Source organism: Trachurus japonicus, chromosome 19 (assembly GCF_045865225.1).
Source record: "Trachurus japonicus isolate A0001 chromosome 19, Traja_1.0".
NCBI lineage: Eukaryota > Metazoa > Chordata > Actinopteri > Carangiformes > Carangidae > Trachurus > Trachurus japonicus.
Window position 1 is genome coordinate 22,717,718 of NC_140925.1, and position 12,347 is coordinate 22,730,064.

Consider the following 12,347-nt stretch of genomic DNA (forward strand, 5'->3'; position numbering starts at 1 on the left):
ACTAAATACAATACAATATAGAGTCACCAAGTATATTGAACCCAGGACTTTCTGTGAGAGTGTTGCAGGCGTAGAAGCCATACATCAAGACGCTGCAGGTTCACTAAAAGGAAAGTTTCTCATTACAGTTGATTTTCAGGCTTCATCAGGCTTCTGCATTTTAGTGCATGTTATGTAAAGGTTCTTCATTATGGTAGATCAGACTGTGCATCCTGTTGTCAGAACACCGACGCTAGTGTTTACTGACTCTGGCTTGAGCTGTCTTCTGTGACTGTCTATCAAAGTGTGCGAGTGGTACAGTGTGTCCTTAAAAAAGTAGTGAGAAAAAGGCACACACCCCCTCCCTCCCTCCCTTCCTTCCTCCCTTTGAATCTGAAACTGAACATCAGAAAGAACTGGTGTTTTAAGCGTGTGCGCATGTGTGTGTATGTGATAGTCCAGTGACATTTTGACCAGCAAGTAACACCTCTTCTCTGGCGTTTTGAGTGCGCGTGTGTAGCTTTTATGTGTGCGGCGGTGCAGTGACATTTTGACCGGCCATTGACTTCAACTGCGTGTATAAACGTCTGCATACCGGTTTCATCCTCCTTGTGGAGAGAGGATACGCCATACAGAGTGACTGACCTTTCACCTCCCAGCCCCCCCGCCGTGCGCTCAGGTAGAGCCGCTCTGCTGAGAGGGAAGAGGACAGGCGGGTGTCCCTTCATTTGAAAGACTGACAGGTCTGAGGGGGGGCTGCTGGTGTGCTGGGACTATTCTGACTAGTTTTGAGCAGCCATCTATCAAGCCGAACTAATGACTGCATCAAGTCAATTAGAAATCTACTTTCAGCTAGTGGGAATAATATGTTGTTTTCAGTTCATTAACATCATCAATATGCCGTTGTGATAACTTTCTTCTTATTTGTTTTTCCACTTTTTAGCCCAATACTAGATTTTCAAGCAAACAGTCTAATTCTATAAACCAGCCTCATTTAAAATCATAACAGGGTTCCTACACATTTGAAATTTCCAAATTCCATACTTTTTCCAGATTTCCATTGTTGATTGTTCCAGACCCTAACTTCCAGACTTCCCATTAAAAAAATTCAAATAATTTGTGACATTTGAGTAATTAGATCTGTATCATGTAAATTAATTGTGCAATTAATCGTTTGTTTTCATTATTCTGAATGTGTATGCCATTATGTCACCAAATCATTTCCAAGAGATTGTAGCTAGGTACAATAGCACATACAAAATAATTAACCCAAATAACTTCAGATAAAACCAAACCCAGATAAGTACTAAGATAAATATATTTCCATAGTTTTCATTTTCCATACTTTTTCAGACCTGGAAATGTATAAAATCAAATTCCATACTTTTCCATACTTTCCATACTTGTGTAGGAACCCTGTCATAATGACTGGTTTTAAAGCTTTTACAGCTTCTGTTGTTTGATTTTCATCATCGTGGTGTTTGCCTAGATCTGGTCATTAATTGATGATATTGTGCCTGTATGTAGCTTCACCAGCCTCTCACTCAACTTGCTTCATGATGTTTGTGCAACTTGTCATCCGCGCTCTCTCTCCTCTATCCGCCTCTACCCACATGCAGCAGCACTGACAGTCACTAAGAGAGGAGGAAAATTCAAATCAGGACTGAACGGCTCATGTGAAATCTCTGCTGCTCATACAAAAAAAAAAAAAAGCTTTCCCTCTGCACGAATCTTGTATCATTTCCGTAGCTCTACTCAGTCCTTAAATCCCACTTCGATTAGAAAAAAAAAAGAAAAGATAATGGTAACAGGAAACATCACACCTGACAACGCTCAGCTTTTCTTAACACCTAACTCAATTATCTTAATGATGGTGGGGAACATGAGGGAGACAATTAGCTGTCAGCTGTACAGTGATGACAACATCTTAAAATCTGCTGTTGATGTTATGCTGTTATTCATATGTAGTGGTACACATGACGCACAAACAAAGTTAAAAAAATAATAATTTAAAAAAGTGACACATGAAAGTAGCTACAGAGTCAAATAATTATAAATACATAAAGATCAGTTATTTAGTTCAGTTAGTCAGATCATTTCTTTTCAGTTTTATCCGCATGTCAAGTTTGCATCTTTCTTCTATACGGAAGCACGTACCAAAAAAAAACCCCAACAACAATAATAAAAAAGACCAAACTTGGCATTCCTTCACAGCTGTGAAATAACAGTGACAATACATGCTGTATTCTTGCCAAATCCCTCAAAATCACAATCTGCTCAACATGTGTTTCCTCATACTGACTCACAAACAAAAAAATACACGAGCCGCTACACACACAAAACCACCATCATATTTGTTGAATACCTCCACTCAGCATCCAGTAATTCCAGCACACACACACACACACACACACACACACACACACACACACACATACCTGCGGTGGGCAACCCAGTGATCCCAGTCGGAGAATGTTACTCCACTCTCCCTGTGTTCTCTTTCTCTCTTGTTTCCACAGCTCAAAGTCGTCACCGTGGCGATGCAGCGACGGCTCTAATTGCTGTTCACCTGTCCAACTTCAGATCCTCAGCTCCGTCTCCCTCCCTCCCTCCCAGATAGAACCCTTTCCTATTTTCCTCTCGTTCTGTGTAAAGCTGTTGGTCACATGAAGGTTTGCGAAGGTTTTGTGGCTGCTACCGCCACTGACTTGTTGTACTTTAATTGTGGTTGCTAGGCAATAAGCTTCTCCAATTCTGCACACAGTGAGAAGGGGAGGACAGGAGAGGAGGGAGGGGGGGGGGGGGTGAGAGAATAGGTGGTGGGGTGGGAGGAGGAGAAGGGGGGGGGTTGGTAGGAAATGCTCATTATAGACGCAGTAGCCTGAAGAGAATGATCGGCAGGGAGGAGGGAGGTTTACAGGAAGGGAGGACGAGGATGAGAGACGTGGACGGATGGAGGACAGGGAGCCTCGCGTAGCAGGTGCACTTCCTACTTGTCACTCTAGGGCCGCCTCAGCAACTTGGAGCACTTATGCTGGTGCAACAGGTCTTTGGTTTTGATATAAACACCAGAAAACTATGTTTTGTATAATTTGTCTAAAAAGAAAAGATCCCTGTGTGCTCAATTGAGAGCTGGTATTCATGGTCTTCATATTGAGACAGGCAGATATGTTGGCAGAAGACAATAGAATTTGTCATTTATGTGACATCCAAGAGGTGGAGAATGAAATTCATTTTGTGTTCTACTGTCATTTTTATGACTCTATAAGACAAAAATTGCTTAGTAAAGTAGATCCAAATAATGAATTTGTGTGGTTGGACGATGCTGAGAAGCTGAAATATCTTTTTCAGTTGAATATATTTGCATTTTCTTTATTTCTTGAAAAGGCTTGGGCAACGAGATGAAGAGCGATGTATAGTTGAGTACTGAAAGTAATCTTCAATTGTTTATTTATGTCACACCTGTGTGGCAGGTAATACCAACAGGAAGGACTGTTTAGTCTTTTTTTTCTTGTATTTGTCATTAAATGTGTCCTGTAATCCAATATGGGATAGACCACAGTGGTGGCATGACACAAAAATAAATATTCATTCATTCATTCATTCATTCATTCAACACTTTAAAATGGACAGGCATTCAGGAAATGTCAGTACACACATGTACCTGAAGGTTGTTTGTCTGGGCTGCTCTTTCATTAAACATAGAAACACTGAGACTACAGCTTTGTTTTCCAATTCTGCCTGGAAGGACAACCCAGATCCAGTGTCAGCAGTACAGTAAATCAGTAAATAAACAATTAGCTAATTAGCTATTTGCGCACTTTGCCACAGCTCACTGGTGCTAATTATCGTCTTTCATGTACACAGGTGTCCAAAGCTGATGAACTGCTAAAATTTGTATTGCACATACACTATGATGCTGTCAATTTACTGTAAGGTGATATGATCTTTATGTTTCATTCATTTACAGTAAACAAGAACTAATTTCGGCATAATGAGTTTATTATGACTTAATGATGATTAAAAGGTGATATTTGAACAAGATTCAACAAGTTTAATATATAATTGTATAAAAGAATTCCTTTAAACCGTGCTGCTGCTGCTGCTGCTGCTGAGACGCCACGAGACTGGATGAGTTTGCTCATTTCACTGCCATTCACTGATCTGTTAAACAAGTCTTCACCACAACAATAAAGACTGCATCGGAGCAGAGACTCTCTCAGCTCAACTAGCGACTTCTCACGTGAAGCTGAGTCACGTGGGACCTGTTGACTCACTCTCTAGGCACGGCCTTTACATTGTGGGCATGAGATCAGCAGTTGCAGTAATACTGTATATTCACACAATGATACACCAACATCATGCACACTCTTTAAACTTAAAATCAATGTAGTAATGAAACCTACATTGTTCTCAGTGGCCGGTGACCTTCAGTGTGATTGTGGTTAACTGCTGTTGGAAAGTTTTTGTGTATATATGTCCAAGAGAGACGGTAGGGTATGTGTGTTTGGCGTTAGTAGGGTGTATTGTGACTCACTGTGTGTTTTCTGTGTCTGGCTGTGGGCACACACACAGAATCTCAGCCACCTCATTGTCCGGTGAGTTTTGTGCAGCCTGAACACAGACTGGTATAGGCAACATTAGTCATAGCTGGTATGAAATGTCAAACATGCTGGCATCGCTCTGAAAGTATACACAGGAAATACTGTCATGCTTTCTTTTTTTATCCCTTCATTCCTACTTCTGTCCATCCATCCATCCATCCATACACCCACAATTGGTACCCTCAGCATTAAAATCCCCCTGCCAATTTCTGGGGCTGAGACTACAGGAGATGCAAACACCCAGCATGCACCACTGAGGGGCCGCAGCAGGTCGTCCCAACACCTGTCAGTCAGGAGAGGCTCTTCTAATTATATCTCACAGACATAATTGCACACGCAGTATAGTACATCCAATACGTGCATGATGTGCACGCCCGCACACAACACGCACACACACCTACACACACATATTTAGCAAGTTCCTTGAATGGCTCTCAATTGGTTCCGAGTGGCCTTTCAGTGTATCCTTCCTACACAGGCTCCTGGGAAAACAGTGTGGCAGCTGGCTTCAGGATACACACTCTGCACCAGCATAAACACAGCTTTAGCTCCTGTAACATTTCACACAGCCACTTTGACTAAATACAAAAATCATTTTTGAAATACACACTGCATTCAGGAAGCAATCATTTGGACAGAAAATTAGCCAAACTGTTATCTGCTCTCCCCTTTGGTGGTTGTTTGGTCGTAAAGATCAGTGTTTTTTTTACTGCTTAATCAGTTGCCACATTTGTTTGGACTGAGGGAAACATTCAGCATGTTACGGTATGAGAATGTAAAATGAGAGCAAAACCAAATCACAAACATCGGCTCCTAGCAGTCAACGGGACACCTACACATTTCGGATGGGCAGAGAGAAAAAGAAGGGTGAGAAGGTGAGATAGAGGGGGAGTGAGAAAGAAAAAAGAAACAATTAAGTATGAAATAAACCGGAGTCAAATGACAGAAAGAACAGGAAATGTGGTAAGGGAAGAAGAATATCTTCAATTCATGTATGCAAGTGCAGTACAATAGTTCGTATGAAATACTCACTGCTGAGAAAAAAAAAAAAAAAAAACTTTCTGAGAAACTTTATCCCAGTGTGTCATGAACCAAAGGGGTCAAATCATTTACTGTGCAAACAGAATACAAACAGTACTGTGCTGCTCAAAATAGAGGTGGAAGGATGGTGCAGGGCTTACAAGGATGTGAACAGTGTGGTCTTAATTTTCTTTCTTTCTTTCTTTCTTTCTTTCTTTCTTTCTTTCTTTCTTTCTTTCTTTCTTTCTTTCTTTCTTTCTTTCTTTCTTCCTTGCATCAATCAATTTTCCACTGTGGTATTACACGGAATTAATAGGGCTCTTAAAAAACTCAGACACTTCTGAGGCAAAGAAAAAAAGAAGGAAAGAAAACAGATGACAAGGAAGGAGCGAGGGCTGCCAGACAGATAACATTACATTACAAATGGATAGAAAGGCTGGAAGCTGACAGGGACACGTGCGAAGGGAGACAGCCAGCTACAGTAGATATAGCTACACATGTGCAGGTGCACACAAAGAGAGAAAACTACCAGACTGAAAGGCAAAGTTTCAGTTTGCATCACACGTGCATGTGCTGCGCTTCCTGATTTCACTGACCAATCAAAACATGTCAACAGCTCGGGGTGATGAAAGAGTGACAGGGCGGGTCTTCCATCCCTCTGTCTAAATGTCTCCACTTTTTTTTTTTTACAGTGTCATTATTTGTACAGGATTCCCACTCCCAAGTCTTGTGGTCTGGGGACCAAAGGGACCAAAACGCAGCACATAAATCAACGCAGCAGTGAGAGAGACTATGGATATTTACCCATAAATCACTGCGGCGGAGCCACCTACAATCAGGCTAATGGGGCTGGAAGACGTGCTGTCATCCAAGCCATGATGTCACCAAGCCTGAGCCTGTGGGTGTTGATGTTGGTGGTGGGTCCCTGATTCTGTGTGTGTGTGTATGTATGTGGCTGTATGTCTCTTGCTGTATGTGTGTGTGTGTGTGTGTGTGTGTGTGTGTGTAGGGGGTTGTCTGCATATGTGGTGGTACAGTACGTCTATGTCTGTGCTTGTGTAAGTGTCTGTGGTGTGTGTGTGTGGTAAATGTGGGAGGTGGGATGTCTGTTTATATGGCTGTATGTGTTCTGGGTTGGCCGATACGTGCGTGTGTCTGTCAGTATATACTTTCATCATTTGCGTCTCTGTATTTATATGCATATTAAATTAGTCTATATGCACTCTCACACACACGCTGGTGTTGCTCATCCTAGACTCGACTTAACACATGCATAAAACACACACATTGACATACAGATGCATGCAAACACACACATCAGTCTTGTGGTTAGCGCTGGCTTACAATGGGTGTGGGATTCCATAGAGAAAATCTAAACAAGTCGAGCGGTTAGCACGGGGCTGCCACGTTTCCACACAATGGCGCTCATTGACATAAATAACTGGGGACTTTGTGAAATGGGACACCCATTAACTTCTCCTCCACAGATAATTGCCCATTAGATCTTGGAAGAGCACTGGATTGAGAAATAACTCAACTCTGACGCTAAATGCAACTTGTAATAATAAAAAAGTCACATTGTGAAAGGGGCCTGGAATCCGTTAAGATGGGTTGGCTTTTTGTACTATCATCCAGCCAAGCACTTGGATTATCAACAAAGCAAACTATGGCTTGTTGTAGGAGCGCTGCAGTCTGTGCCTTTGCTTAAGCTGCGCTTTGAACATGGAAAAGATGATGACAACAAGGGAAAAAAGAAAGACAAAGAAGAAGAGAACTGCAAATTAGAAAATAAGATGAGGGGCAAGAATAAATTATTGTAGGAGAAACTGAAATGTGTCGTAAAAGAAACAGAAGCAGAACAGTGAAAGGACTGTAGATTGAGAGAGACACTGTGGAAGAGGAAGAATAGCAATTTGTTTCCTGAGTCTCAGCTCCATTATTGAAAGTAAAGTAGGTAATTAGGATGACTAACAAACGCCTGCATTGCATCCAGTATTGATGTCACTCATGACGTACACAACTTACTTATAGACATCAGCACCAACAACCTCCACCTCGGATGAATCAGAACATATGGTTTTGTCAGACTCACTCTCATGTTCTCTGTAAATGGATGTGCCCATGTCACCACCCTCACCTCCACCGGCTGTCACGCGTGTTGCAACAGCGCGAGGGAAAGGACAAATGGTCCGGGCTAAAACATGACTCATTCATAAAAAAACATCAAATGCCTCCTGCCTACATCCTTCAGAGCGTACTGTACCACACAACAATACTATAAACAGTCGCTCACAGGCAGCCACACGGAGGTGAGTCAATTTTTGATGTAAAATATGACGATGGTAATTATCAGAATATGACTCTACGGATCAGGGGATGGGGTTTTAAGAATAGAGGCAGTGACACATCAGCGAGGAGGCTGATCTTTCCCGTCCACTGCGCTGTATGTCACATAATCCACATAACTCAGAGTGTTACCTCACTGGATGGATCCATCACACTCCACTATTATCACTAACTTTGTTGCTCAACAACAGTCAGGCTGACACAGATGGAAACACACACACACACGTATATGCACACACACAAATTCTCTCCACCTACACATGCCAATGGCCATGACTCTATTTATTTTCCCTCATTAGTTTTAAATGGCCCATCCAGACGTTACTGTGGCCCCTGCTTTTAATCATTGAAGAGAGCTCAGCTCAGCGCTGGCTTCGTCCTCTTTGATGTCCCTTGTCAGTCCGCCAGCCAACCAGCAAGCCAATGTCTCCCCTCCCTTCCCTCAGTGCTACTGCAAACAGCAGCCCACTCCGCTGCACTTTGCAAAGCTCCTTTCAGATTGAGTCATACATCTATCAAAATACCATAATAAGTATTTTGATCTCTTTTTAATCACTGGGAGTTGAGTGCATTGATGAGTGGAACAGCAGCATTCATACAAAATGTTGTATATCTACCGTACATACTGTGCTAAGTATTCAGGGAGACAACACTGCTGCAGTACATGTGAGTAAAATACACATATTTAAAATGAAACGCTTCACTAATGTGAAGGTTTAATAGGAAATGTGTAAGATCCTAATGCAGCTTCAGGTGCCAGAAGTATAAATCATGACAGTGTTAGTCAAGCTGTGATCCCTTTTTACCACCCTGCCTTTTATGTGTTTGATAATTAAGAGGGACAGCCCTATAGCAAGGACATACTGTACCGGTGTAATAAAAGCTCCCATTAGCTTCTCATTTACCAACCTCAATTTGAGATGGCGGGTTTATCTGTTGCCTCTCAGCGGTCAGGGAGTCGGTGTCAGTCCAGCTAACAGCAGCAGATGTCAGAGAGTTGAGGTTAAAAGGTAAAATAAAACATTTACTGCACTGAAAATGTGAATTATTTGTGGTTTGCAGCTATTACACTCAACTGGAGTCAGTTAAGAGATTTAACGGATGCTCTATTTAAAGATTTTGTAATAATGTTCTTTCTCTTGATACCTACCAGATAACTAACTCTGTATTGACAACACATTATTCCTCAGTGATGCCATTGTCACATTTATGTATCCTGCAATTATAAACTATATACCCAAATAAGTGGTATATAATAAAGTTTCCAACCCTTTTTTTTCTCCTACCCAGACATCCTCAGGATAATGATGAGTCCGATGTTCACCTGACTTGAAACAAAAGCTTCATACTGTAGCAGCCTACAGTACAGACCACTAGGCTGCATCAGGTATTTATTTTGAGTTTCTTCAAAGGTTATACAGGTTATACTGCGTGCTGTATATTTAAAGTAAAAGGAATTACTTACAGCTGTTTGGTTAACTGACAGCCTCCAACATAAGAACTAGGATTTGAAAGTGGACCACATATTTCTCCTATTCAGTATAAAGAGCAACCAAAGAGACATGGCAGCCATTGTGTACAAAAATGTTTTGCTGCTCTCTAACACCACTTCACTTCCAAAAGGGCAATATTGTTGTACTGCATACCACTTGTAAAAGCCAGCGTCCATGAAATACATCTCTGTGCAACGTCTTCATGAGAATAGCAAAGCCACCACCTATCTGGAGCGTGTACATGGCCGACATGATAAAGGGGGGGCCAGGCCACTGACAGCAGTCTGACAACTGAACTCATATGAAAAATGAGCCTCTGATAAGAATGACATCATCACAGTCTGAGCTGTTGTACATTTTCTGACTGCTGGTCTGAATGTAGTACGCTGTTGCCGAGGGAAGCACTTCATAGTGGTGGATGGCTGGACTCGTGCCTCCATTCATTACGAGTGAAACAACGTAATAAGAGAAACAAACGATGACTAATTATAGCCAAAATGGTCCGAAAATAACCAATAATTCACTTCAATTGAGTTTAATGTCGTCACCATGTTTACTTCATTTCTCAAATCTGCCCAGGGAGAGAAAATATTATTTTTTAAAACTCCTTAATAATATTTGACCTGTCTTTTCAAATCAGGTGTTAAGAAATATAACATAAAGAGGGAGGGGGTTAAAACAGCAGGTAAATTGGTGTATTCGCTGTGACTACTGGGTGGTATACAGCGTCGTACCAGAGTGTGTGTTCTCTCCTGATCCCAAAGTGATTTATTCCATTTTAATACAGCATGTTTGCTTTGGAGCATGATATGTATTTGGTCATGAGACATTAATAGAGTAGAAAACATGTTGAAAAATGAGCTCGCTGACGTGTGTGTTTGAGTACTGTATGTGCCGGAGTGTGTGTGCGCCTAGTGTGAGTGTGTGCACTGCGAGAGTCTTGAGGCCCACGCTGTCACTCAGCCCAGCTCGCAGGGTGGTCCAAACACTGAGCCCTCTTTACTCAGTCTCACACACACAAGCACATGCACGCAAACAAACAAACACTCACTGGTGTACATGTAATGACATATATAACAAAGTATATATAAATATATGGCCATATATATGACCATAATGAAGCAATCATATAACCTCAGCGCTTCCCCTCTTCCTGTCCCAAACCGTACACCTAAATATACCGCCACAGACTCCATCACACGGCGAGAGAAACGGAGAGTGCAGAGGAAAGGAACAGCGCTACACAGCAACCCTTTCATGCTTCACATTTAGTGCGGCGGAGGGTTTCACTGGAGGGATGCTGAGTTTGACAGCGTGGTGTATTAGCCAGTAACTGACTGTCATTTGGCAGTTTTTGGGTACATTGGTGAGGCAAATTAGCAGCACTGACGTAGAGCTAAAAGGGGGAAGTTTGCCGGACGGTCCTGCCAGAATTTTGCTGTGTTCATTTAGAGTGAACACTAAAACTGCAACAAAGCAACACAACCTCTCGCTTCCTGATAAAGACTTCTCAATATTGTTTAAAAATGGCCGTGCTCTTTGTCAGTGGAAGAAATCTGTCTCAAAACCTCTGGGTGCATAACTTTCCAAAAGTCAATTAACACTTAAACTTCGGCTATTTTTACATTTCCTTACATTGGAACGGAGCGACATTGCTTTTGGCCTGCTCACGCTGAGCTAGGCGAGGAATAGAGCTTGTCCCCCTCGCAAACCAGACGTTTCACATTTGATTGGTGCAAAGATTTCACGAATCTGAATATCTAAATAGCGCGCGGCCATGGCAGTTTAAAATCTAAATATTGACCTTCTTCGGGCCGCACCACTCACCGCTAAAAAGACACACAGCACTGTGATCGCTTAGAGAATCGCTGCACTAACACACATGTGTGTAATTGCAGCCAAAGGGGGCACGGAGCTCGTGCCCAAAGGAATGTGACACAAAAGTTGATGGCGTGGTGGTGTTTGTTGACATGTCAAGAACTGAACCTTCCTGTAAACCATTACCGCTCCGAACCAAAACTCTGATGTTTAATCAGAAGTTAGAGCGCGCGGCAACGAGGAGATAGTTTTAAAACAAGTTCAAACATAAGAAAATTAGGCTCCTTTCATGAGTACCAGACCATGGCTTCATTTTCCATATCTGCTCCTCCAAAAGACAACAAGCCACAAAGTGAGCCTACAAGTGATTTATTTGGGCTATTAGCACTGATGTATCTGGATTAGCTCCACTTTCGTCTTCCAGGTGAGGGGGAAATGAGTCGTTAATATTCGTGCTACGCTACAGTTCTCCTGCAGTATCACAGCTCACACAGCAGGAAGCACAACACTCCCTCCCCCCTCTCGCTATTAGACATTCACTGAACAAATACTGCAAATGAGCCCCACTTCCCCCACAAAATGGTAATAAGCCATAATTGCCTGTAATCTGAATACATTAGTCCTAAGAGGGTCCTGTTGCTTTTGTGTGCAATCACGGCGGAGCTCGTGGACTAAAATATAATGGTAAGATGGGTGTTTGACATTTGGCCCCTTGAAATATATATTACGTCTTGTAATACAGCACACAATGGCTTTGTAGCCAAAACGTGTGTGATTAAGCTACTTCATTGGATCCTCGTGAGTGTGTGTGACACATATAAAAAAAAAGTGTTTAAATCGCTCCAAAGTCAGAACAATATATGGGCATACGGATGTCACGATTATAGATTTTCTTGGTACGATTATTGTCAGAGAAATAATCACGGTATTACGATTAAGAAAAAAGTATGATGAAGATAATGTATTCTGTGGGTAACGGGGGCAGGACTAGATCAGCTTTTGCTTCTTCCGCTTTCCCTTTCGGCCATGTATTGTATTATTTGAACTAAGATGATGTGTGATGATGATTGATCTAACTGACATGCCC

The 12,347-nt window shown here is 42.0% G+C and overlaps 1 protein-coding gene across 6 annotated transcripts in view; it reads right to left on the reverse strand.

The window, feature by feature from the left end:
• Positions 1–12,347, reverse strand: part of ankfn1b (ankyrin repeat and fibronectin type III domain containing 1b) — a 134,042-nt gene that overhangs the window by 53,804 nt on the left and 67,891 nt on the right. Inside the window, exon 1 of one of the 6 annotated variants that reach the window (XM_085761106.1) lies at positions 2,418–2,558. The exons of the other annotated variants lie outside the window; for them this stretch is intronic. The gene's annotated coding sequence lies outside the window, so the exon portion shown is untranslated. Of the gene's footprint in view, positions 1–2,417; positions 2,559–12,347 lie in introns of those variants that run through there. 6 annotated transcript variants of the gene reach the window in all.